This window comes from Protopterus annectens, chromosome 4.part0 (assembly GCF_019279795.1).
Source record: "Protopterus annectens isolate FY-2018-M chromosome 4.part0, PAN1.0, whole genome shotgun sequence".
Taxonomy (NCBI): domain Eukaryota; kingdom Metazoa; phylum Chordata; order Ceratodontiformes; family Protopteridae; genus Protopterus; species Protopterus annectens.
In genome coordinates this window covers 92,018,666-92,045,637 of record NC_056733.1, presented here as the reverse complement: position 1 = coordinate 92,045,637, position 26,972 = coordinate 92,018,666, and the positions used below count along the sequence as shown (strand labels likewise).

Genomic DNA, 26,972 nt, shown 5'->3' with positions numbered 1-26,972 from the left:
AAAGCTAGCTCTGGATTTAGAGAAAATTGGCAAATGGTAATGCTTGGTGAAAGTATGTACAGAACTCCAGGTAGCAGCTTCTAGGATGCCCCTGGTAGGGACACCTCTGAGAAAGGCTGTGGAGGTAGATGCAGCCCTGGTTGAGTGTGGCCTTATCCCCTGTGGAATAGGTTTTCCATGGTGCTTATAGCAGAAATGAATGCAATGGCCTATCCATTTAGAAATGGTTTGCTTTGAAATGGCCTTCCCCTCTGCCCCTGCAGCAAATACCATTATCAGTTGTTCAGATTTCCTTTGAGGTTTAGTCTTGTCCAAGTAAAATCTAAGTTGTCTGTGCACATCTAAGGAGTGCAGTATCAGCTCCCCTTTGTTCTGTGGATTAGGAAAGAAGGTTGGCAAATGAATGGACTGATTAAGGGCCACACTGAATACTACCTTGGGCATGAAAGAGGGATTGGTCCTGAGGGACACCCTGTCCGCATGAAAGATGATGAAAGGCTCCATTGCCATAAGGGCTTGTAATTCAGATACCCTTCTTGCTGAAGTGATTGCTAAAAGGAGGGCTATTTTCCAAGAAAATAATTTTTACTCTGCACTCGCAGCTGGCTCAAAAGGAGGTAGAGTGAGTTTTTCCAATTCAAAGTTAAGGTTCAAGGCTGGAGTTGGGGTTCTCCTGGGTGGTCTTGAATTTTTGGCCGCTCTGAGGAACTGCTTGAGCAGTGGATGAGAGAAGAGGGGTGGTTCTGTGTTGTAATGAACTGAAATGGCTGTGGTATGAATTTTGATGGGGGAAAAAGAAAGGCCCTTGTGAAGCATCTCAGTTAAGTATTGAAGAATATGAGGTACACTGGGCGCTGCTGAGCCCATCCCTTGAGTTTGGTCCCAGGAACGCCATTTTATTCAGTTTTTCTTGCCCCAGATGTCAGGTGCCCCCCAAATGGGGAGCAAAAAAAATATATATATATATATATATATATATATATATATATATATATATATGTGTGTATGTTTGTTTCTTTCAGCTTTTCCCGGTTAGGGGTCGCCACAGTGGAACTCCGGTCTGCTAATGACTGGCAGTAGATTTTTACGTACTGGCTTGCCGGGCGTAACGCACAACCTTCAACGAAGGAACGCCCATTCAAGCATGTCGCCACACAGAAGATGCTCTAACTGAGAATCGAACGGGCAACTTCTAACTGTGAGGCGACAACGCTACCACAGCACCACCACCGCGGAAAGAGAAGTTATAGAAAAGGGGGATGGTGGGTGGGTTACTCGGACTGCAACAGTGAATACACTCGAACATCTACATTTATGGTAAGTGTACACAACTGTACTATGTTCTTCGTGTTTCACTGTTGCAGTCATTACATTTGGGTAGAATCCCAAAGCTATGGATGGGAGGAAGGAACTAAATAGCATTAGGAGCGGCTATAAGGTCCTGCAGAACTGCACTGGCAAAGCCTGCCCTGGATTTAGAGAAGGGAGGCAAATGATAATGCTTTGTGAAAGTATGAACAGAGCTCCAAGTAGCAGCTTCTAGAATGTCTTTGTTTAGAACTCCTCTGAGAAAGGCTGCTGAGGTAGAGGCAGCCCTGGTGGAATGTGACCTGATTCCCTTGGGCACCGGTTTACCGTGATGCAAGTAGCAGAAACGAATGCAGTGGCTTATCCACTTAGAAATAGTCTGCTTTGATACAGCCTTTCCCTCTGATCCTGCAGCAAATGCCACCAGTAGTTGCTCAGACTTTCTTAGAGATTTGGTCCAGTTTAAGTAGAATCTTAATTGTCTGTGTACGTTCCATGAATGCAAAATCCGCTCCCCCTTGTCCTGCGAATTTGAGTAAAATGTTGGCAGGTTGGTTAAGAGCCACAATGGATACCACCTTAGGCATAAAGGAAGGATTGGTCCTGAGGGACACCCTGCCCGGGTAAAATGTAATAAAAGGCTCCACAGCCATGAGGGCCTGTAGTTCTGAAACCCTTCTTGCTGAAGTGATTGCCAAAAGGAAAGCTGTTTTCCAAGATAAAAACTTTATATCCGCAGTAGCTGCTGGTTCAAAAGGAGGCAGGGTGAGTTTTTCCAGCACAAAACTGAGGTCCCATGCATGAGTTGGTGATCTACTGGGAGGCCTTACATTTTTGGCCCCTCTAAGATACTGTTTTAGCAGAGGATGAGAAAAAATGGGAAGCTCCGTGTTGTAATGAGCCGAGATGGCAGAGGCATGCATTTTTATTGAAGAAAAAGATAGGCTCTTGTCAAGCATCTCAGTCAAGTATTGTAAACTCTGATAGATATTTGGTTTTGCTGTATCCGTTCCTTGTGCTTGGTTCCAAGCACAGAATCTCTTCCATTTATCAGCATAAAATTTTCTAGCACTAGGTCTTCTGGCTTCCAAAATTACAGCCTCACAGTTAGACGTTGCCCGTTCGATTCTCAGTTAGAGCGTCTTCTGTGTGACAACATGCGTGAATGGGCGTTCCTTCGTTGAAGGTTGTGCGTTAGGTCCAGCAAGCCAGCACGTAAAACTCTACTGCCAATCATTAGCGGACCGGAGTTCCGCTGTGGCGACCCCTAACCGGGAAAAGCCGAAAGACACAAACAAACAGATTTACTGAGAGGCGTTGTTTGAATAATTACATGATCAGCCATGTTGCCAGGTTTAGAGTTTGGAGCTGAGTGTGCAGAATTTGATTGTTCTGCTGAGACAGTAGATGAGGTATTTGAGGCAAGTACCAAGGAGGGAGTTGAGACATATTCCTTAGAATTGGGTACCAGTGCTGGCGAGGCCAGTCCAGAGCAATTAGGATAATTTTTGTTTTTTCCTGTCTGACCTTTAGTAAGACCTTGGAGAGAAGAGGCAGAGGGGGAAAGGCGTAGACTGACAGGTTTTTCCAATTGAAGGATAGTGCACCCACTTTCCATGCTTGTCTGTGATAAGTCCTTGTGCAGAATTTGTCCAGTTGATAATTTTGGTGGGAGGCAAAAAGATCTATGTCTGGGCTCCCCCATTTCTGTGTTACCATGCTGACGATTTGTGGATCCAGTTTCCACTCGTGCGGGTCCATAACATTTCTGCTTAGGTCGTCTGCCAGAGTATTTTGTTTTCCTGGCAGGAATTGAGCTTGAAGATGTACTTGGTTAAGTCAAGGTTGTGTTCCACAATGCCATGGCTAGTCTGCAAAGGGGGTAGGAATGTGTACTCCCCTGCTTGTTTATGTACCACATAACCGTGGTATTGTCAGTCTTTATCAGTAGTTGTCCTGGGTGAAGTAAGTCCTTGAAGGCTGTCAGGGCATTCTGAACAGCTAGCATCTCTTTCTGGTTGATATGCAGATGCATTTGTTTTGGGCTCCATACGCCCTGAATGCATCTCCCTGCCAGGTGGGCCCCCCAAGCATAGTCTGATGCTTCTGTAGTTAGGGTTTGGGTGGCAGGGGATAGAGTGAATGACAGTCCATTGTTTTGGTGACATGTCTCTGCCAACCAAAGAAACTCCTGTTGTAGGCAGGGAATGAGAGGAATCATTGTTTCCAGACTGTGACAATGTTGACTCCATAAACTTTTTAGATACTATTGAAGTTTCCTCATATGTAGTCTTGCATATGGAATTAGTAGAATGCAGGATGCCATGAACCCCAAAGCCTGCAGACTTTGTCTTGCAGATAACTGGGTTTTTGTTGCCATCTGTTTGAAATATATAGTCAGTTGCCTTTGTTTGTCTGGCGTAAGGTAAGCCATCTGGGCAGTTGTATTTAAGCTTGCACCCAGGAATGTAATTTTTTGAGAGGGTACCAGTTGTGATTTATTTTGGTTTACTGTGTACCCTAGGCATGTTAGAAGCCTTTTTACAAATGCCAGATGTTGAAGAAGAATGTCCTTGTTCTCTGCTTGAAAGAGACAGTCGTCCAGGTAAGGATAAATTTGTATGCTTCTTTGTCTGCAAAATGCAATTACTGGTGCCAGGCACTTTGTAAAGACTCTGGGCGCAGTAGATAATCCAAAGGGCAGTGCAGAGAATTGGTAATGCATGAAACCTGCCTTGAAGCGGAGGTATCTTCTGCACGATTCCTTTATTGGGATATGCAGGTATGCCTCTTTTAAGTCTAGAGTCACTAACCAAGCATTTCTGCCCAGCATAGGCAGTAGCTGTTGTAAAGTCAGCATTTTGAATTTTGGAATGTCCAGGAACGTGTTCAAAATCGATAAGACCAGTATCGGACGCCATTGTCTTTTCTGGGTACCAGAAACAGTCTTGAATAAAACCCTTGTCCTTTTTCCTGTTCTGGTACTGGTTGAATAGCCCCCATACCCATGAGGGACATAACTTGTTTCTGAGCCTCTGCCCATTGATTCTGTGGCAGATCTGGCCAACTGTTTGGAATTGGCAAAGTATGGAAATGAAATCTGTACCCCTGGGATACTATGTTTAATACCCACTTGTCTTGTGTAATTAACTGCCAATTTTGAGCATGAAGTGCTAATTTTCCCCCCAAGGGGGCTGCCAAAAGATAAGTGATTGGTGATGGTAGAGGGAAGTCATTGAGACTGCTTACTGTAGGGTTGTGCTTTGTTTCCTCCAGATTTGGAGGTAGAGGCACCCCATTGCTTTGACTTGTAAGAACCCTGTGATTGGTATCTAGAGCCTTTTGAGCACCTGGATTTGCCTTGAGAGGCTCTGTTGGACACAGGAAAGGACCAATTTTTAGTAGGCCAGTGCCTACTGAATCTGGGTGGCTGCACTTCTAAGAAATCTTTTACAGTTTGCATAGATTTAGCTTTGTCTTTCATTTTCTTTAAAACCTCCTCTGCCTTATTACCAAACAGAGCATCATGCTGTGAAGGGGCATCCAGTAATTTAGCTTTAACATGATCAGGCAGATTTTGCTCCTTGAGCCAGGCATGCCTTCTAATCACAGATCCAGTAACTGCGGCCCTGCAAGAGGCCTCCAAAGAATCAAAACCACAATGCAAAGTATGCTTTCCCACCTGTTCTGCTGCATGCAATAATTCCTGTAATTCTTTATTTTCCACACAATCAGAAATCAACATCATTTTCTGTTTCAATAAGCCCATAACTTGCTGTTGATATTTAAGCATATGAAAAGTACAGTTTTGTACCTACCATAAATGTAGATGTCCGAACTGGATAGCATCTGCAGTCATAACAAGTGGGTTGTCCTGTCGTCAGGCAGCCCTGCAGTCGGCCGGATTCCAAAGTCCGGGTCCGGCTTCGGCTGATGTCGCACTCCACCCGACGTCATCTCTGTTGGTCTTCGGGTATATAAGCATCAGCCGACGCCATTTTCCTCAGTGTTTCTTGCCCCAGATGCCAGTAGCCCTCTTGCAGGCTAAAATTTGGATAGATGCCAATGTTTCCAAATAGATAGAGGTAAACACAACAATAAGCATATATGTACATATATACAAACAAATACACCATAAAAGACTCCCCCCCAACAGCTAGCTATTAGGAGGGTAAACACCCTAGGAGTACCACAGAGGGGAAGGAGGGAGGGTAATCCTGACTGCAGATGCTATCCAGTTCGGACATCTACATTTATGGTAGGTACAAAACTGTACTATGTCCTTCATGGATGCATCTGCAGTCATAACAAGTGGGTAGAATACCATAGCCAACTAGGGAGGAGGATAAAAGTAGATTATGGTGTGTTTAGGATCCCTTGCAGTACAGCAGTGGCAAACCCTGCTCGGGATCTGGAATATAGAGGCAAATTATAATGCTTGGCAAATGCATGCACGGAGGTCCAAGTAGCCGCCTCAATAATGTCTTTGGTTGCCACTCCTCGTAAGAAGGCTGTGGTAGTGGCTGTTGCCCTTGTAGAATGAGGTCTTATGTTCTGTGGAATTGGTTTTCCATGGAAGGAGTAACAGTATCGTATGCAATTTCCTATCCATTTGGAGATTGTCTGTTTGGAAATAGCTTTTCCTTCCCTTCCTGTTGCATAGGCTACAAAAAGTTGGTCAGTCTTTCTGTTATTTTTTGTTCTGTCCAAGTAGTAGCGTAGCTGTCTATGTACATCCAAGGCATGCAGTATTTTCTCCCTCTGTTTTGTGGGTTGGGAAAGAAGGTAGGTAGGTGGATTGCCTGGTTTAAAGACACTCTGGATACCACCTTGGGCATAAATGTAGGATTAGTCCTCATGGACACTCTATCTTGGTGGAAGATTAGGAAGGGTTGCACTGCCATTAAAGCCTGTAGTTCTGAAACCCTCCTTGCTGAAGTAATTGCTAGTAGGAAAGCAGTTTTCCATGACAGGTGTTGTAGGTCTGCTGTTGCTGCTGGTTCAAAGGGTGATAGTGTCAACTTTTCTAGCACAAAGTTTAAATCCCAAGCTGGTAATGGTGGTTTCCTTGGAGGTTTTACATTCTTGATTCCTCTGAGGAACTGCCTGAGCAAAGGGTGCGAAAAAACAGGTGGATCAAAGCTGTATTCTGCTGAAATAGCTGATGCATGTATCTTGATGGAGGAGTAGGACAGGCCTGAATGAAGAAGTTCGCCAGATACTCCAGAATGTTAGGCATATCTATGTTTGACACATCTTTTCCTCTTTCCGTACTCCAAATGACAAACCTTTTCCATTTTCCAGCATAGTTCCTTCTTGTTGAAGGTCTGCGTGCTTCAAGAATAATGTCTTTAACTCTTTGGGAAAGTTCTGGATTAGCTGCTGCTATGTGATGTTCCATGCAGTCAGTTGCAGCGTTTTAGGTTTGGATGTATGATGCTGTAGTTGTTCTGAGTTAACATCAAAGGCATCAGGGTATTGGCCACATATTGTTCGAGACATGCTCTTCAGTAGTGGGTACCAGTGTTGTCTTGGCCAGTTTGGAGCTATCAGGATTATCCTTGGACGTTCTTCCTTGATTTTTAGTAGTACCTTGTGTATCAAAGGAAGAGGTGGGAATGCATATGCTGTTAGGCCTTTCCAGTTGAAGGAGAGTGAGTCCACTTTCCATGCTAGTGGGTGGAATGTCCTTGTGCAGAATTTTTGAGCTGGTGATTGAGAGGTGATGCGAATAGGTCTATCTGTGGCATTCCCCATTTCTTTGAGATGGTCTTGAAGATGTCCGGGTGCAGCTTCCATTCGTGGGCATCCGAAGTGGTTCTGCTTAATATGTCTGCTAGAATATTGTCTTTCCCCGGTACAAATATTGCCTGTAACTGAATGTTGTAGCTGAGTGCCAGGGTCCACAGCTCCAAGGTCATTCTGCATACGGGGTATGAATGAGTGCCTCCCTGTTTGTTGATGTACCACATGACTGTGGTGTTGTCTGTCCTTATCATCAACTGGCCCTCTTTGAGAAATGGTTTGAACTTTTGGATTGCCAGTTTTACTGCCAGCATTTCTTTTAGATTGATGTGCAGGTGAAGTTGATCCTGTGTCCACAATCCTTGCACGCATTTGTCCAGCATGTGGGCCCCCCATCCTAGGTCTGAAGCGTCTGTTGTGATGGTCTGGCTTGGTTGACATCTGCGAAAGGGTAGGCCTGGGTTTGACTGGCATGCCTGAGCCCACCATAGGAACTCCTGTTTTAAGCATGGGATTAGTGGGATTTCTGTTTCTAGACTGTGCCTGTGTTGGGACCATAAATTCTTTAGGTACCACTGTAGTTTCCTCATATGTAGTCTGGCAAATGGGACCAAGATTATGCATGATGCCATGAAGCCCAAGGCCTGCAGAACTTTTCTTGCTGTTAACTTGTTCAGTTTTGTTAGTGCCAAGAAGTAAAGAGGAAGTTCATTTGGGTTTTCTGTAGTCAGGAATGCCATTTGTTGTACTGTGTCCAATTCCGCGCCCAAGAATGTCCTTGTTTGGGATGGTATCAGCCTTGACTTTTGTAAATTGACTGTGTATCCCAGTCCTTGTAGCAAGTAAATGACCCTTTGTAAATCTGTTGTCAGCTTGCTTTTGTTGTCCCCTTGTAGCAGGCAGTCGTCCAGGTATGGGTAAATTTGAATTCCTGTAGTCTGCAATGGGCGATTACTGATGCCAGGCATTTTGTGAATACTCTGGGCAGTAGATAAGCCAAAGGGCAATGCTGAGAATTGATAGTGCTCTGATCCTGCAAGAAATCTGAGGTATCTTCTGCAGATTGGTCGAATGGGGACGTGCAGGTATGCCTCCTTGAGATCTAGAGTTACCAGCCAAGACTCCTTGCCCAGCATGGGAAGAAGTTGCTGTAGGGTCAGCATTTTGAATTTTGGGACAATGATGTATGTATTTAAGGTGGACAGGTCGAGAATTGGTCTCCAACTTTTTCCTTTCTTGGAACTAGGAATAGTCTGGAATAGAACCCTTTCCTTGTTCTGCTGTTGGCACTCTTTCCACAGCTCTCATGTTTGCTAACTCCATTATCTGGCGTAGAGCCTCTGTTTTTGATTTGGAGGTAGATTTGGCATTCCTCTTTTGACTGGTAAAGTGTGGAAGTGAAACCGGTAACCTTGATCTATGGTTTGTAAAATCCACTTGTCTTTTGTTATGTAGTGCCAGTTCTTTGAAAATAAGGTTAACTTTCCGCCTAGAGGAGCTGCTATTTGTTCCCTGGTAGGCGGATTTAGGATTAAGTCACTGTGGTTGTGCTGATGTAGTGGCAGTGGCTGTGTCTGTGCCTCTGTTGTTACCTTGCCACTGTCGTCCTCTGTAGGCACCTCCTCTGGATTGGTTTCTGCCTCTGGAACGTCTATTCCTGCCCCTTTGAAATTTTGTGGAGTCAGGAAAGGACCAATTTTTGGCAGGCCAGTTCCTGCTAAACCTTGGGGTTGAACCTGCAAGAAATCTTTAACAGTTTGAACAGATTTTGCCTTCTCTTCCATTTTCTTCATAACCTGCTGGGCAGGTGTACCAAACAAACTTGTCTTGTCCATAGGAGCATCTAGCAACTTAGCTTTAACATGATCCGGTAAAGCTTGTTCCTTTAGCCATGCATGCCTTCTTATCACTGTGCCTGTCATGGCTGATCTAAATGAAGCCTCCAGTGCATCATAGCCACATTTTAAGGAATGGTTGCTAACCTGTTGTATGTTATTTACCATCTCTAATACATATTTCTTATCAAGAGATTCATCAGTGGTTAGTTTTTAGTTAACTGATCAAGCATAAACTCTTGGTATTGTATCATGTGAAACTGACAGTTTAAAGCTCTAGCTGAGAGAGTAGCTGAAGTGTAGACCTTTTACCCCATCTGTCTAATGACCTTGCTTCCCTTTCAGAAGGAATAGGGTTTTTAGCTGTGGTCGGCTACTGCCTTGGGACCCTGGGATATAGTTTCTGGGTCTGCAAGTGGGGCCTTGTAAAGGTGGTGATGAGTATCTGGCACCCTGTAAAATCTGTCTGGTTTGGCAGGGGCTGGGGTAAAGAATCTGGAGCGGAGCAAACATCATTGAAAGCATCATCCACCACAGAGAGAACAGGAGGTATAGCTAAGGGCCTGTGCTGTGGGAGGTGCAGAAAGGTCCTAAGTCTTTTCTGGAGTCTGAAAAATCCTGTTGCTGCCATTGGAACTGTTCTCGCATGGCATGCAAGGTTTCCCCAAAGGAGAATTCTTCTGGTGGGGAAGCAGCTGGAATGGATTCTTCAGCATCAGAATCTTCAAAATTGGAGAAGGGAGCCTCTGGCTGGTCAGTTATGTCTGATTCATCAGCAGAATCATCAGAAGACACTGGCTCAGGGGCTCTGCCCTAGGTCTCTTCTCTGGGGGCTGAGAGGCCCTGTCTGGGTGAGATTGAGATCCTCTAATTAAAGAAATTAAATCTTCTGCCAAAGAAAGCATTTGAGAACTAGAAGAGGGCCTGGATGTGGGCGCTTTAACAGGCACTGTTTTAGTAGTCTTGGCTGCTTTAGCCCTGGCGAAGGCCTTAATGGACATGGCTGCTGGAGGCCTAGCAGCACCACGTGCTGGGGTAGAGACATCCAAGGGGATGGTGTCTGATAAGTCAACCACCGTAGTGGGTAAAATTTCTGAGGTCGATTCAAGAGTTGTAGCAGGGGCCTCAGTTGTAAGAATAGGTTCAGCTGTACTTTGATCAGTTTTCTCGGTTTCGGCCGAAACCGAGACACTCGCGATTTGCTTTACCGTGGTTTCGGGAGAAACGGCGGACCGCGAGTGCCGGTCTTTATCTTTGTTTTGGTAGATTGGGAAGTCGGAGGATCCGGCGGCATAATGTCCGCAAAATCAGACCCGAAAAACTGTTCTGCAAACTCCGGCCCGACGCCTAAGCGTTGGTCGGTTGAAAGAGGCACAGGCCGAACAGGCTGCTACGTCGTGGGCTGGGCCTAAACAAGGCAGACAGTAAGAGTGGAAATCTTTATGAGGTATTTGTTTCCCACAGGTTAAACAATTGTTAACTTTTTCTGACATCGGCTGAGGCAAGAAAGAGTCCCCAACGGGGTACTTAGCTTTAGAAGTCTTCGAAGTAGTATTCGGTAGAAGTAATCTCTGGATCCGACCGACCGGCACTTGCGAACAGCTTCTGCTTCGGGCGCCACACGGCAAGAAAGACTGGGGAAAATGACGTCGGCTGATGCTTATATACCCGAAGACCAACAGAGATGACGTCGGGTGGAGTGCGACATCAGCCGAAGCCGGACCCGGACTTTGGAATCCGGCCGACTGCAGGGCTGCCTGACGACAGGACAACCCACTTGTTATGACTGCAGATGCATCCATGAAGGACATCTGACAGTTTAAGGCTCTAATTGCCAAGGTTGCAGACGTATAAACCTTCTTTCCCCATCTATCCAGCGCCCTGGAGTCTCTATCAGAGGGGGTAGGATTTTTGGCAGTTGAAGCCTTTACACCTTTGGGACCCTGTGAGATAGTTTCAGGATCAGCAGCAGGATTTTTGAATAGAAATTTGTGGGAGTCAGGAACCCTGTAATATATGTCTGGCTTACTAGGAGCTGGAGGTAGGGAATCAGGAGCCATGCTTGATTCCGAAAACACATCATCAACAATGTCTAATACAGGAGGTATAGCCAAAGGCCTATACTGAGGAAGAAGAAGGAAATCCCTAAGCCTCTTTTTTGATTCAGAGAAATCCTGACTCTCCCAATGAAAATGTTCCCTTAAAGTATGCAAGGTTTCTCCAAAAGAATAATCCTCAGGAGGAGATGCAGATGGGATGGATTCTTCTGCATCTGAATCCTCATAGGGTGGTATAGAAAGTTCCTGATCAGAAGAGGAATCAGAAGAAATAGAAACCTGATCTGAAGATTCATAATCAGTGTCTTGCCTAGGCCTCTTAGCGGGGGGGTTGTGAACCCCTGATCAAGGTAATTAAGTCCTCAGCCATTTTGATCATCTGTTTTTAGGCATAGGGGCCTGAGTACGTGGCTCATGCATCGTTTTTTAGACTTAGAAGATGTTTTTCATCTTGTTTTTGAAGCTGGCGTCGGTTTTATATAAAAATGTTGAGGCCTGAAAACACCCTCAGAAGCCTGTGCTTGCTCAGTGGCTCCGGACCCATCGAAGGGAGAGACATCCGTGGGTTCAATACTCTGAGAATCTCACGGCATAGCGGACTCCGCATGGGTCTCGGTAGAGGCCTGCGACTCAAAAGTAGTGGGCATCAGGGGCTGCGAAAGCGCCTCAATGAGTACCGGCGAACCGGCGACTGGCTTAGGAGAAGTTCCGTCGTCAGTTTTGGACCTCGACGGTCTGTCTCTGTCTTTTTCTTTGCGTTTTTTGTGAACTCCGGTAGTCGGATTGCTAACCGACGACATTTCAGGGTAATTAAATCTGGATCCAAAATATTTTGAAGCAAAAATATACTGACGCTTAATAGTACATTGGTTAAATCTAGCACAAAACCGACAGCAAGGCACGTTATGATCTGGGCCTAGGTAAGGACTACAGTACAAATTAAAATCCTTATGAGGTATTTGCTTCCCACAAGTAATGCAATTATTAACTTTTACTGACATCGGTAAGGAGCAAGAAAAATTTTCCCCAATGGGGTACCTAGCTTTAGTTGAAGACTTTGGTTCTGAAACTCGAATGTGAAAATTTCAGGAGTCGGCCGACCGGCACTTGCGAACTGCTTCTGCTTCGGGCACTGCACGGCAAGAAAGACTGAATAAAATAGCGTCGACTGCATGTTTTACACCCCTGACGACCTGACGTCATGGAAGAGGAGACAGCAACCGACACAGGACCCAAGACTTTGATATTCAAGCCGACTGAGGGCAACCTGCCAGCAGATTGTCCAAATGTAATGACTGCAACAGTGAAACACGAAGAACATCAGAAATTTCAGAATCCTGATCAGAAGTTATCATAAGCAAATTCTGACCTAGGTCTCTTAGAGGGGGAAGGTTGGCTTCCCCTGATTAAAGTAATAAGGTCTTCAGCCATTCTTATAATTTGTTTTTAGGCATAGAGGCCTGAAAACACCCTCAGAAGCCGGTGCTTGCTCAGTGACTCCGGACCCATCGAAGGGAGAGACATCGGTTTTCTAGGCATGGTTTGAGTTTTAGGCCTTGAAGAAGAAGATGACATCGGTTTAATATACAAGTCAGTAGGCCCGAATACACCCTCAGAACACAGTGCCTGCATAGTGGCTCCGGACATATCCAAGGTACAAACATATTCAGATTCCACAGTTGAAGCATCACGCGGTATACCGGTCTCCGAGTAGGTCTCAGTAGAGGCCTGCAAATCTGAAGTAGTGGGTATCAGGGGCTGCGAAAGCACCTCACTGGGTACTGGCAAACTGGTGACTAGCTTAGGAGAAGCGTCTTTGGCAGCTTTGGAACTAGGCGTCCTGTCTCTGTCTTTATCTTTGTGTTTTTTCAGAATGTCGGTAGTCGGGACTGAAGACATATCTGGATAATTGAACTGCGTACCAAAATATTTAGAAGCATTAATATACCGATGACGAATAGTTCGCTGTTTAAATAAGGCAGAAAACCAACAGCGAGGTATGTTGTGGTCAGGGCCTAGGCAAGGAATACAGTACGAATGAAAATCTTTATGAGGTACTTGCTTTCCACAAGAAATACAATTATTGACTTTTACTGACATCTGTTTAGAGCAGGAAAAAGTTTCCCCAACGGGGTACTTAGCTTTAGTTGAAGACTTCGGTTCTGAAACTCGAAAACGAAAATATCAGGAGTCGGCGGACCGGCACTTGCGAACTGCTTCTGCCTCTGCTTCAGGCACCACACAGCAAGAAAGACTGATGTAATGGCTTTGGCTGCATGCTTTATACCCCTGACTACCTGACGTCATGGAAGATGAGACAGCAACCGACGCAGGACCCAAGACTTTAATAATCAGGCCGACTGAGGGCTACTGCAAACAGACAACACAAATGTGATGACTGCAACGGTGAAACACGAAGAACATCTGTGACCTCTCGTTCTCTTATTTAATTTACTTTAAGCAGGCTAGTGGACTGGGAACACAGAGGTCATTTTCAGCCATAACCTAGTTACAAAAGCAGTAGCAGTAGTAAAAATAACACTATGAAGGAAATAAGTACAGAACATCATGAAAAAAAAAACAGAAGAGCAGTACAGCTACATAAAATAGAATTAGCATGATTAACCTAGACCTGTGCGAAACCATTATAACTAATTAGATACGCAAGTTCTATAGAATGTACAAATAAATTTACATAAATCTGTGAAATACAGAACATTGGGCAGAACACACATACTGCATTCATTTACACTAACATAAAGGTCAGCGGACTACTACAGAACAGCAGTAAAGGTATTACCAATAATAAGCATACTAGTTGCTGAAGGTTGCCATCTACATTAAAGTGCAGAATAGAAAGGCTAAATGTTTGACTGCCAGTAACAGCTACAGGGCAAACTAAGAGAGAAAAAATACAGTATCAACAAAAAGAGATAACGGTGAGGAATGAAAAAAATATATTGGGGACAAGAAATGATAATTAACTAACTGCACATATGTCAATACAGCTGGAAAACTGAGCAAAGTGTATTCTAACCTCACGGTGAAACTGGAGGAGGGGTAGATAAATGATGGACACTCCTTGCCACCAGAATCTAAAAGCAATGATCCCTTTTGGGGGCACACTTCATGCAGTGACACATTTTGTTCATCGATGACTGCAATTTGGACTTACTGGTGTCAGATTAAGCCTAGAGTTTAAACACGCAATCCAGTACTGTTAAAAGTACACAAAAGTGATGAACTGTAAAATACACTAACAGCCTTAAGCAATGCCATGACTTTGTTTTGAACCATCTCAGATGTGATCACTGAAGGAAAGAGAAGTACAGATCACCATACTAAGATAATTAAAAGACTGCACAATCCTTAGTGTAGTATTAGTAAACACAGACGTAGCCATGCATTCCAAGAGTTTACAAAGAAGAGGCAGCCCTCTGACCATAACTACTTTGCTAGTACCCATCCACATTTGTCACATCCTGCTTCCAAGAGGGAAAACAAGTGAGGCCCTGGAAGAGTTAAAGGCATCCATTCAATTGTTAAGGTTTGCCTTAATGGAGGTAAGGGTATTACTCACTTTTATATGTAACAAAAGGTTATTCCACAAATGGGGGAAGTGCTAAATAATAAATCTGTCTCTCCAAGCATGTCTTACTTATTTGTTGATGGAGATTCAAGTCTTTAGTTTGAGTGCTGTGGAGCCGTTTGTTTTGTGGATTTATAGGAAATCAGGGAGGGCTTGGTGCTTATCAGCATGGAATGCTAGATATAAGTCTCCATGCAGGAGTCTGAAAGAGTCAGAGTACAGGGATAGAGCTAAATCTGTCTTGGTAGCTGAAGGCTTTTATTCCACTGATCTTTTTTTCTAGGAAACTCTGGGATCTTTCTAGCTGTGTGATGCGTTTGAATAGATTCCACCTAAAAGGGACATTAAAGCCCACAATTCGCCTAACCACGACAAACTATAAAGAAGTGATAACTTCTTTTGTCCTGAATAAAATGTCTTTAGCTATTAACTGGGCTAGACAGAAGGATTTTTTGACTACCATTGCTACATGCTGGTCAATGGATAAAGGAATATTTATAAAGGTGCTAAGATCTCTGACAATCTTGTCAGCCTGGAGTTGAGCGCTGTCTATAGTGTAAGCTGCTGCTAATATTTGCTTAACAAAGGTGACAGTGGTACACTTCTTTGCATTTAATTTATGCCCATTTTTGATGGTTTTGTTCTTGCTGTATTATCTGAGTATCTGGTGTTGACTGAATGACAAGACCCACCTTGCAGTCCTTAGCAAATTTAGTCGTGTCACAGTTAGTCGTTTGGAAATCTGAGAAGTAGATGCCAAACAGAAGTGATCCCTGTACTGAGCCTAGAGAAATGTCACTAGCTACCATTTTGATTTCTGCTGTGGCACATACTATTTTACAAGGTACTGTCAATCAGCCAGTTTATCCGTGGTGGTGCAGCGGTAGTGCTGTTGCTTCACAGCAAGAGGTTCTCCTGTTCGATTCTTGGCTGGAGTGCGGGGAGTGCCTTCTGTGTGGAGTCTGCATGTCCTCCCCGTGTTTGGGTGGGCGTTCGAAAGACATGTGCAAAATGGGCATGCCTTCATTGAAGGTTGGACATCAAGCTGGCACCTCGGCGTTCGTGAAAATCTACTGCCAATCATTAGCGGACCGGAGTTCCACTATGGCGACCCCTAACCGGGAAAAGCCGAAAGACAAACTGTCAATCAGCCAGTTTGCAATCCATTTTATAACACAAGGACCTACATATGGGTCTTTAGGCTTATTTGCAATTTGCGCCTGTTGAACTTTGTGAAAAACCTTGGCCATATCAAAGTACACTGTATGAACTTTATGGCTGCATTCTGCAGCTTGGGTCTATATGACAGTATCGAATGGACTAAACAGCGAATGTTATTTAGTTGATCCGATACTGTTGAAATGGCAAAATAGCAAAGTCATGGAACATCAAATGTTTTCCCAGGGAAAAAATTTGGTGGGCTGTCTTCGGGACTTTGCCATTTCCTCCACTATGGTGCGATCTTGGAGTTGGTATATTTAAGAAGGGGGGTGTGGGTGGCGAAGCCCCCCACTTAAATTTGTGTTTAAGTTTTTTTTTTTTTACGGAGCAGCGAATTTTTTCCCTAGGAAAAAATTTGCTGTTCCGTTTGTTCAATATGTTGTTGTTTAGATATTATCGGTACGATGAAATAGCATTCACTATTTTCATTGTATGATAATATAATATAGACGCCTACAGCTTCAGTAAGTTTCTTGAAGATATTTACTAAATTAAGTGGAGATGATCTCACTTTGACAAAAGTTGTAGGTTTTAGAGCAAAAAGATATTTTATATCTTAGTTTATGAAATAAGGTAGAATACATTCTGTGGCTTTGCAAATCAGGATTGTTAGGCTGATGGGGCTATATAGGATATAAGATGGGTCCCTTATGGAGTGGCATAATGACAATTTCCTATATTTCAGGAACGCTGTGGCTATACTTAAACTGAACAGTTTCAGAAGAGGTTCAGATATCGTACGGTTGGTATGTTGTTGAGGCAACAAAGTCTACTGTCAGGGTCATTAGAAGTGTTGCTTGCAGTTTTAGAAAGTGCAGTTAGGACATTCTCCATAATACGGGAGGTGAAGGACTCCAATATTTGTGGAACTTTATTTGCTGTTTCTGGTGTGAAGTTGGCACTGAATTCATCTGCAAATACCTAACAGTATCCTTATGGTTGAAATGGGTAATACCACTACGAATTCATTCTTAACATTGCTGTTTGTTATTTCATAACTGTCTGATGAAGTTAAATTATTCTCGGCTTCAGATGACAAATTTTATTAGTGTTCTACTTTGATCGATCTCATAGTAACTTTCAGATTTCTGCCAATCATTTTAACACAGTCTTTAATGTGGGCAGAGTTTGATCTATTATAGACCTTAATTAACTTTTTTTATTATTATACATCATATTAATACTAGTGTTACACCAATATGGTTTACATTTATGTTCCCCAATATACCTGGTTCTGATTGGGACCACTTGGTTTATGCTGTTTGTTAGATGCAAGTAAAATTCACTGGCACTGGTGACAGCTGAGGCTACATGGTAGATGGAAATCTTGCAGTTCAACCTTGTCAGCTTATATATTTTTAATAGGATTGTTTTTTTCTTAAGTCATTGAATTCAACAAAGTTCACTGTGGTAGATTTAGATGCCTTAAAAGGATAAATGTTTGGGATGCTGGGATTGGATTTGACCACAGCACAGCATAGCTAGAGAGGACGAGGACAAGAAGACTATAACCTGCAGCATACACTTTTCCAAAATTATTTACTTATTTTGTGTAGTGAGATGTGCCAGTCTTGTAGCATTTGGTTCTCTTGGGGAGTGTAGAAACTGTCATATACTCATAAACAATCAACTTCTGCTTGATACATGTAATTCAATCTGTAAGAGGTGCAAATATTATGCAATGGAAGTATCCTTCTGACCCAATAAGATGGCCTGTGAGAGTCACACACTACCACCCAGACCTAATCACAACCAGACTAAAATGACAACCCACTACCCAAAACCTCCCAAAGATTAAGAAGACAAGGTCTCATCAGATATCCTCCACCACATCTGTATCATGCTCACACTGAGAAAAGGGTCACCAGGAGGTAGACTGCAAACTGTCTGATACCTCACATTGCATCAGTAAAAACACCAATCTCTTATTAATTGGTGACTCTACTGTCAAGCATGACGACTCCACATTCACAAGACTGGACAAAGACAGGGTTGCAGTTAACTGTCTTTCTAGTGCCATAATCGGTGACATCACAAGGGTGGGCTCTAAAGTCACTCTTACCAGGCAAATATGACTGCAGCCTAGTACTTGTCAATGTCACCATAAAAGACTTGAGGTGCACAACCATGAAGGATAAGCATAGAGAGTCCAACTTGTTGTGCCAAGGATAGCTTGAACCATAACTTTTGCTAAAGCCCTTGCTGGCCCTATAGTACTGTTCTTTAGACAGATTCCAGCTAATGGTCATCTCAGCATAGTAAATATCAATGCAACAATTTCCAGCTCTTAATTTGACCATATCAAAATGACTCTTCTAAGTGCAAGAAGTTTAAAACAACAAATTGTTTGACCCTGAGGCTTTCATTCAATTCGATCGCATACATGCTTGTGTAATTATAGAGACTTGGTCTCAGTGCAAAGATAGCATTCTTTCTGTACCTTAGTTTTACACCTACCATGCATTCAGGCCTGATGAGAACTGCAGTGGCATTTCCATATTTGTCAAGGACCACATCACCTCTAGACAGATTCCACAGATCCACTGATTCAAGTCACCGAGGACCAATTTATCCAGAACAAGACAGACTATCAACTTACGGCTTGCTACAAAGCACCCTTCTTTTCCTCTGATGACACTGTATGATTCCTAAATGTGTTTCAGCCACCGCCTATTGCTATAAATACCTTTATTAATAGGAGATTTCAACTACCCCTCAATAAAATGAATACGCTGAAATTTGGGAATATCCAGAGATTTTTGAATTCAATAAATAAAAATTCCCCAGAACAGGCAATTAACAAACCAACTAGAGGACTTGGCCTAGTCTTAACTAGTATAAACACTACATGTACCACCCCTCTAGTTTCTCCACATTCCTCTCAACTGTCTAGATTTTCATAGACTGTCCAAATTTTTATGCATATTTTGGGTCTGTTCCTCATAGAATTTGTGGTTTTCTGGCAAATCACTGAGGACTAAAGTCACTAAATAATGACAGAATTTCCAGTTTCAGACTTCATATAATTTAGAAAATGCATGCTAACACAAATCATATTATTCTAGCAACTTTCTAAGTTTATAAGAGCAAGCTTTAAAATCGGTCCCTGTTTTTGGGCCTTTGCACCTCCATTATTTTAGGCTTTGTCCAGATTTCCTGCACTAAGAAGTTGAGAGGTATGCTTCCCTATAACTGGTTAAGTCTAATTTTAAACTTGTAGCCTTTTCTCAAATCTCTAAAATTTCTTCAATCAATAATTCTAAATTCAAGAATTTCACACTAACAAGACCTGACATTGTATGTTCAATTGTAGCATACCCAATACTGACACAGGTACTATTTATACAATTTATACAAAGGAGTTCTACTCCCACATAGACAACTACTTACATCTGGCCATCCTTAGAACCAGCAACATATGTAATGGAACGTTTAATGTAATGGAAAGTTTAAAAGCAACCTACCCTGGTGGCCCGCTAGCTTAAATACATTCTATAACAACAGAAAAAAATCAACTCATACATCAGATTTAAAATTTCCCATATTAAAGACTGCATACAAAATATTTTAAAAAATCCTCATATTAAAGACTGCATCAGGAATATCAGTAAAGAACTAAAAGCTTTTGCCAAGGCTAGTAAGGCAAATCATGAACTCAAATTAGCTTCTGAGACCAAGCGTAATAGAAATCTTCTTTAGTTGCATTAGGGAGCTAAGGAATAATAACCAGCAGTGTTGTAAACTTAGCCAAAGTGACATCGCCCACCTGGGCTCAGTGGATGCTGCCAATATACTAGCAGATAAATTTAGGGCAAACTTTATCTCTGAAACAATTACATTAATTCCACAAACTGTGAAATCCCTCGCACCTCCTAATATCACCAAAGAATATGCATTGAAGGTGCTCTCTAAGACTAAAGATACTACTTCCATTTGGCCTGATAACTTACCTGGATGCCTAATAAACAATACCAAACATGCCCTTGTGAGACCATACTTAAATTATTTTGTCTGAGTTTAACTGCAGGATTTATCCCCAAAGTGTGGCAAACTGCATTGGGGATGCTCCTACACAAGGATTAACCATTCTGGAAGTTGTCCATCTCTTTCAACTTTCTGGTTTAAAAGACCACATCTGCACTTGTTTCCCATCTTTCCTGTAACTAATCTACTGGAAAGCACTAGAAAGCCTTAAACTGATATAAGCCTTCTAGCTTAAAAGAGAGACTTTGGAGTAACTATCAGTTTTCTGTATTTTCTTGCTGTACTTAACTGTTTTCTGCCTAAACGCTAATTTTCTAGCACTTATTGTGATTTAAAAGCTTGTTTTTTTCACATATTGTACTTATCTGACTGCCTGCACTTTTAAGAAGTTTTTTTTTGTTTAAATAAATTGTTTAACTGTTGCAGGCTACACACTAAAGTGCAACAGCCTTTTCTGATCGCTTGCAGTCGTTTAAAGCTGTTTTAAGTGTACGTTTTACTGTTTTTGCCTTATCTTTTCAAAAAAACAAATAAATAAATTTCTTGTTTCCCGCTAGTATAGTCCAGTTTTCAGGCTAGTGCTGAATTCAGGGCTGTGTTACAAGTTTCTGAGTTGCCCATACCTTACATGGATAGAGTGACGTTTCTCTGTTCACCTGTGAGAGAGGGGAACTTTGAGCAGCCATCTGTCCCTGGAGGAGTGGTTCCAGCCCAGAAGTTAGTAGTTTAAAAAAACACGTTGCACGGTTTTGTGCGCCAGGCAGCATCGGTTAGCTAAGGTTAAATTATTCCCAGCTCCACTAAGTCTCCTCTTCAGTTTTTCACTTGAAACTAGTCTAACTCTCAACCTAAGCACTCAAAAAGCATCCTACAGTCCAGCAGTTGCTCAGACCTAATAGCAAGCACTAATATACCCCGAGACTTGACTGCCCAGCAGGGCAAGGCTCTTTATCCACCCCTCACCAACCAAGCGACTAAGCAGCTCACCCTACTATTCAGGCATGACCAAAGGGCAACTTCAGGTGTACTCTCCAGTCCAGCTGGTGAATCTGGGTATCCTGAGGCAATGTTACAACTGCCTCATGTACGCAGACAGCCCTCTCCTCCTACCACAAAACACTAACATATGTGAGAGATGCAATTATACAGCCAAACTGGAGGCTAAGGTATCACCACCCAAGACTGGAACAGACAGTCATGAGGAGAAGGTTAACACTTGCACCACACCTCCAGCCTCACATAGACCTACTAAACCAGCACTGGCAAAAAATACACATAAATACACAAAATCATACTCGGAGGCTCTAAATAAAAACCTGTAAAAGTATCAGAGAGCTCCAAAGCAGACACCCACAAAACCTGCACCTCCCGTCACAAACCAGACAACACATAAAACACAAAATCAATGTGCCGCACAATCACAGCCCTTAAGGCGAAATAACATACCTAACACACTAGTAATAGGTGACTCAATAGACAGGCACACTGACGTCCCACTCACTAGGCTGGACAAGGAGAAGGTTACTGTTAGCTGCCTGTCAGGAGCCAGAATCCGCCACATAACACAAGCACTCAGGTCACTCCAGAAGAAGTACAAATATGACTCTGTCATTGTTCATGTTGGTGTGAATGACCTGAGCCGTACCTCCCTGGACTACATGAAAAGAGACATGGAAGAGCTTTCTGATCATGTAGCCCAGGCGGGTATGACCCTGAATAGCATCCTGCCCTCACCAAGAATGATACCTCAGTATAAAGAAAAAATTATCAGTTTCAACAATTGGCCAAGCTTCTGGTGTCATTCAAAGGGAATCCAGTGTCTGTCAGCCTGGGATGACATGCTCGACAAGCTGCATTGCTTCGCAAGAGACGGCTTGCACCTGTCACCCCTTGGCTTTCGAATACTGGCCAAGGCTCCTGCTGCCCCCATAGTGCCTTTTTTAGGCAAGGCTCAAAATTCAAACCCACGTCTGTAAACAGCACAAGTAAAAAAATGAGGGTTATGCTACTCAACGCCAGGAGTTTAAATCTCAAAATGCATGCGCTCGAAGCACTCCTAAGTATGGAGAATGTCGACATCTGTGCAGTAACTGAAACCTGGTTCAAGGCTCCAGAGAGCACTCCAGCCCTACTGGGCTACAACTCATACCACACATTTCGGCCACAGAACAGGGACCGAAACACAAAAGGAGGGGGTGTTTCCATATTCATCAAGGATAACCACACCTCCAGGTTACTGGCGCAACATGATACCTCTGAGATCATCCATGTGCAACTAACATCGGGCAAATCTGCAATGTAAATTGTGGCCTGCTACAGATCACCCTCAATGACCCAGGACCACCACTCCGCCTTTCTGGAGACACTGGAAAACATGAAGGTCCTACCGAACATCCTGATCTTGGGAGATTTCAATTACCCTACCATTAACTGGGAAAACTACTTGAGTACAAACTCCCAGGCTCAGCGCTTCCTGGAATTTATCAACTCAAATGCCTGGATCAGCTGGTAAACTCCCCTACCAGAGGCCACAACATATTGGACCTGGTCATCACCAACATGGGAGACAGGTGCTCCGTACCGGAGGTCATCCCATCACTGGTTAGATCAGACCATAAACTAATCACCCTGGATGTCCACACCCCACCACCACCCCCAAACAAGGAAACCACAGTGAAAAACTTTTCTAAAGCAAACTTCACCTTATTTAAGGCAGAGGTGGTAAGTTTCACAACCCCCACGCTAAAGGATAACACTGCCCAAGATGCAGAATCCTTTACAATTGCACTCTATGAGCACCTACAAGAATGCATGGATCATGCCATCCCTAGCAAAACCAAGACTCACTCCCCTAAGAGAAGGAAACCAGTCTGGTGGACCCCTGCCATAAACAGGTTATACAACAAAAGAAGGAAACTAGTTCAGAAAAAAAGCAAATCCCAAGAAGGAAAGACATCCCTCATCAGTATCAGTAAGAAACTAAGGTCCCTCATAAAATCATCCAAGGCTAACTTCGAAAGAAAAAATAGTCAAGGATTCGAAAGATAACCACAAAGACTTCTTTAGCTATGTCAAGAATCTAAGTGGCAACTCGCAGATATGCTCTGAACCTACTGATATTGCCAACATACTGGCAGATAGATTCAGTGCAAACTTCACCTCCCTCTCACCTTTAAAAGGGCCCACAACAATACCGGAAAAGTGTTGTGTCCCAGAAATCACAGAAGCACAGGTGAAAACAGCCCTTTAAAAAGCCAAAAACACAGCATCAATGGGGCCAGATGATGTCCCAAGCTGCGTCTTGCACGAAGTACAGAACGAACTAACCCCCCACCTAAACACGCTGTTCAACCTCAGCCTATCCACAGGCTACATGCCCATAGAATGGCGCACAGCAATGGTTATTCCGCTCCACAAATGAGGGGCCACAACCGACCCTGGTAACTATCGCCCCATAAGCCTGACTAGCCTGGACTGCAAGGCTATGGAGCGCATCATCATGGAACTCATTAACAAAGACATTGGGAACCTCCAAACACTTGCCCCGACCCAGTTCGGCTTTGTTTAGGGCAGATCATGCCTACTAAACCTGGTTGACTTCTTCAAGACAGTTACCAAGGCCATAGACGAGGGAAAGGTGGTTCACACAGCCTACCTTGATCTCGCCAAGGCGTTCAACACCATTCCTCACTCGGGTATTACAGAAAAACTCACCAGCCTGAACATAAACCCCTACGTCACAAGATGGGTTGCCAACTGGCTTACAGACATAACTCACACGGTAAGAATAGCGGGCTCCAGGTCTGACTCTAAACCAGTCACAAGTGGTGTCCCGCAAGGCTCGGTTCTGGGAACCCTACTGTTCGGCATATATTTCTCAGAAGTACAGGCAAACACAGGAGGACTATGGCTAACCAAGTTCACCGATGACTGCAAACTGGGAACCATAACTGACTCTCCGGCTGGCACGGACGTCCTCCAAAAAGGCCTTACTGAGACAGAGACCTGGTGTCAAAGTCATGGCCTCAAGCTAAATGCCAAAAAATGCATAGTCATCCTGTTTGGGAAAAACAAAACACCCACGAATTACCACATAGGCGGCAGCCCCCTTAATAGAGAAGAGGTAATAAGAGATCTGGGGACCCAGGTAGATAGTAATCATATTGCCAAAGTAGTTAGGAAATCCTTCTATGTGGCCCATCTAATTACTAAGGGGTTCGCATCTAGAAATAAAGAGGTTATACTGCCCCTCTACTCATCACTCATCAGACACATCATAGAGTACAATGCCCCATTTGGGATGTACCTCACAAGACACTTCCAACAACTTGAAAGACCACAAAAGCACCTCAACAAGAGGATTACTGGCCTCAAACACATGTCCTATGCAGCCCGACTGAAAAAACTCCGGCTGTACTCAATGGCATATCGCTTACTCAGAGGTGATCTCTGCCTGACTTACAAAGCCATGTCCAACTCAGAATTGATGGACATGCTCCACCTAAAGAAATCCAAGTCACTGCGAGCCACAAGCTCTAGTGAGCTAAACCTCGCCACAACAATAAACAGAACATGCTGGAGGGATAGATTCCTATCACAGAGACTCCCCATGCTTTGGAACAAAATTTCTAACTATATTAGGCAGAGCCCCTCAATAAACACTCTTCAAGAGAAGCCTTGACAAGTGGATGGGTAACAGAAAATACACCCCTGGGATCACTTCATTGGCTCTGCTTGACAGAGGCTCAGTTAATTAATCAATGGGGCGGCGAAAGCCGACGCACTCTGGCTAGGCTTATAAATGCCCTCGGGCAGATAGCCTAGTACCTACCTATGAACCTATCATGGACCAAGAAAATGATAGATCCATTAGTCCAACTAGTCTGATCTGTAGAGCCATGGAATACAACATAGCTGATCTCACAGACTAGGATCTCAAAAAACCTTATCAGGTTATCAGTCTGTTTTTTTTTTTTTTTTTTTTGCAAAGGGAAATCCTGCCTAATGAACTTAGTTAACTTCTTTGAAAAGGTCACCCAGATTATAGACAATAATCATTCTGTTCACACAGATTATCTGATTCTGATCAAAGCATTTGACACCATTTCCCATGTTGGCACCATTAATAAGCTAAGAGACTTAAAAGTACAGCCATATGTGGCAGACAGCCAAACGGCTGAAGGATAAAACACACAATTGAGGTAGCAGGAACCTCCCCAGAAAGTGTGAAGATAACTAGTGCTGTGTCCCAGGGCTCAGTACTGTGACCCCTCCTTTTCAGCATTTACTACTACAAACACTAGACCAGGAAACAAGACCCTTGGTTAACTAAGTTTGCAGATGACTGCAAACCAGGCTCTATTGTCAACTCTCCCTCTGATACCAATTCATTACAGCAGGAACTAACCCCCATGAACAAGCAGTGTATGGAAAACGGGCTGCAATCAAATATAAACATGTGTAGGACTGTCACATTTGGTAAACAGCTCTCTTCCTCAAAATACCATATTATTGCCAATACCACACTCCAAAATTATCATGTTGTCGGGGATCTTGGAACGTGGGTCAATAATTCCCTCTCTTCTGACCACCATGTAGCAACAGTAGTCAAAAAATCCATTTATTTAACACAACTAATATACATATGCCATGCCACTCAGGTCAAAAGACATGAATTAGTCCAATTATTGACAACACTCCTGTGGGATGTACCTTTCTAGACATATAAGCAACTGGAAAGGTGGTTTCTTACCAAAAAAAGACTTGTGGTATGTTTTGTGCTTTGTATTCCCTGCCACTGGGCAGTAAAGTACATAGGGTGGGACAAAAAGTAGAAACTGCCCCAGGCATAAAGTGATGGGGGGGGTGCAATCAGTCAATCAGGATCTCTTTAATGCAATACCAGCTTTTAAAAGTCAGTACTTGCATATGTGGTCAAATCTGAGCACTGTAGTGCTCTGTGTGGTCTAAATTGTAGCAAGCAGTTTGCTGCAGTTTAAACGTAAAAAATACAGAAAAATCTTTTATTTTTTTGTAGTGCAAACTAAACACTGTAGCACTCCATGCTGTTAGACTATAAGCTGTAGCAACTGTTTAAATGAAGAAGTTATTTTTTTCTTTAAATAAATATGTGAAAGGAGGGTCAAGGGCAGGGCACAGAAATGGGACCTAAATGGCTGGGGCAGGAGGGAGGTGTGTGTGTGTTTTGCATCTAGCCACCTGTTGGGTGCGCCAGTAGAAGGAGCAGACTTTTTTTTTTTTTTTTGCTCTTCAGTGGAAGAGCTGGGGGGCATGGATCTAAATAAATAAGGCGATCACTACAATGCAGCAGGAATCTTGCAAACCTCAACTTCTGGACTTTCTATGTTGTTTTGCCCACTAATGAAGTCAGGCTCACCGGCCTGTTTTTCTCTGGGCTGCTCATCTTTGTTTTCCTTCTGTAGATGGCCACCATCACCCCTGCTTGCTTACAGTCTTCACTCCTTCACCAGAATATGAGACACCTGTTCAATAATGTTGCCTGAATATTTACAAAATCCTCAGCTGCCTCTTTACGATGCATAGATTGGCTCTATCTGTTCTCTGTGCTTTTCTTACCTCAAACATTCTGGTTCCCTTGCCACTTACTCAGCCATTACTTCTTTGTCTTTTTATCCTTGCCTTGCCCTTGTTCTGCCTCCACATTTAGCACTCTCCTTTTGTTTTGTTGAACACCAAGGAAAAAAATTCTCAGAACTTTCTGAGTGCTACAAAATACTCATATATTTCTGTCTGCTACGTACGTTTACGTGTCTTTCATTTCCAGTTTACTTTACCAATTTCCCCACCTGTTTTTTTTTTTTTTTCAACTGTACAGTTGAAGTCCTTCTCTCCTATCTTAATTCCCATGGTTACCCTTTCCTCCAGTCTTCTTTTGACTCCATAATGTATTTTACTTCTCACCTTCTGGATGACAGATGATTTTTGCAGGGCTCCCCCATCTGTCTGTCCACTTCCCATACTTCTTTTCCTCCCTTCAGTCTTCTTCTAGAGATAGTGCGTGCTGTGGTCACCATTAGAAGATAGAGTCCTGACCTATTACAGCAAAATAAACTGAGGCTTCTCCCTTTCCTGGTCCCATCCTTTACATTTCACTCTGACCCTTCTAGACAAGATCTTGATCTCTTTATCCCCTGTCTGCCTCTTGATCTTACTTCTGAGTAACTCATCATCCTTTGAATTTGTCATAGATGC

The 26,972-nt window shown here is 43.2% G+C and overlaps 1 protein-coding gene across 1 annotated transcript in view; it reads right to left on the bottom strand.

Annotated features, from left to right (window-relative positions):
- The window catches only part of RAB40B (RAB40B, member RAS oncogene family), an 868,249-nt gene that overhangs the window by 659,490 nt on the left and 181,787 nt on the right, over positions 1-26,972 (bottom strand). The window lies entirely within an intron of this gene.